The following is a 1099-nucleotide window of genomic DNA, read 5'->3' on the forward strand; positions in this document are numbered from 1 at the left end:
GTGTCATGTCCGATTAACGTATGTGGTTCAAGTGTTGGCTCCGCTTTTATAGCAGTCTAATAAACATTACATTTGTATTCCTATGATTCACCGAACTAAATTCAAGCGTCGCTCGACCCCGGATGAATACGCCAACGAAAGCTATATTCACATCATGACACCGTAAAATGCACTTCGTTTCGATAATATACAGATGCATGTGATCTAACGTGAGTGCTGACGTTACATCAAAACATAAGTTACCCTATAAACGCCAGTGCTGTCAACGTGCCTGGTAAGCTCACGATGTGCACACAACTACTACAACTCGTCGATCCACCTCGTAACGCTTGGCTCAACGCGAAAAAATGCAGCATAGAACTATAGACTCGCTCACTGCTTCGTGTGATACCGATTCCCACGAAGCGTGGGATCTGCCGAATTTTTTATGCATCTTTGAAACGGGTGGCGTAAAAACAAGGACAAAAGAAAAGTACCACACACCACACCATTTTTCTTTTGTCCTTGTTTTTGCGCCGCCCGTGTCAAAGATGCATAACCAATTCCAACTTGCCCAGACATCAATGATGATGATGATGATGATGATGTTCCTTGGATGATGGCACCTACTTCCTCTGCCGAATTTTTTTCACGTCGCGTTTCGTCCTTCTCTTTCTTTTTGGTGTTACGAAGCGTTAAGTAGCTTGATTTAATTCAATAGGGCTGGCCCACCATGCGGAGGTCAGGTTTAGCCTGCACATTTCATAGTGAAAGGAGCCCGACGCGCTAGTCGCGTCTCCCAGGACTATTACTAAAGTTTGATAAACCGACTCACTCATTTCCCTTTATAACCGACAGTGTGGCCGATCCACCTCGTGGGCATGAGCCAGTTTCCCTAGGCGACAAAACAAACAAAACGAGGTGGCGGTCAGAATACAAGCTGCTCATCTCAGTGGAGGACAAGGAAGACGACAATCGAAGGCGGGCGCGTCAGTGTGTAGCAGGCGGCGCAGAAGAGGCCTCCTCACCCGAGGGCCAGCTGCCCTCGGCCCAGACATGGCCGAAATGACTGCACCAACGCCAAGCACGTCAGCGTCAGCTGCTGGCGCCAGCGGCGGCG

Source organism: Rhipicephalus sanguineus, chromosome 8 (assembly GCF_013339695.2).
Source record: "Rhipicephalus sanguineus isolate Rsan-2018 chromosome 8, BIME_Rsan_1.4, whole genome shotgun sequence".
NCBI classification, from domain to species: domain Eukaryota; kingdom Metazoa; phylum Arthropoda; class Arachnida; order Ixodida; family Ixodidae; genus Rhipicephalus; species Rhipicephalus sanguineus.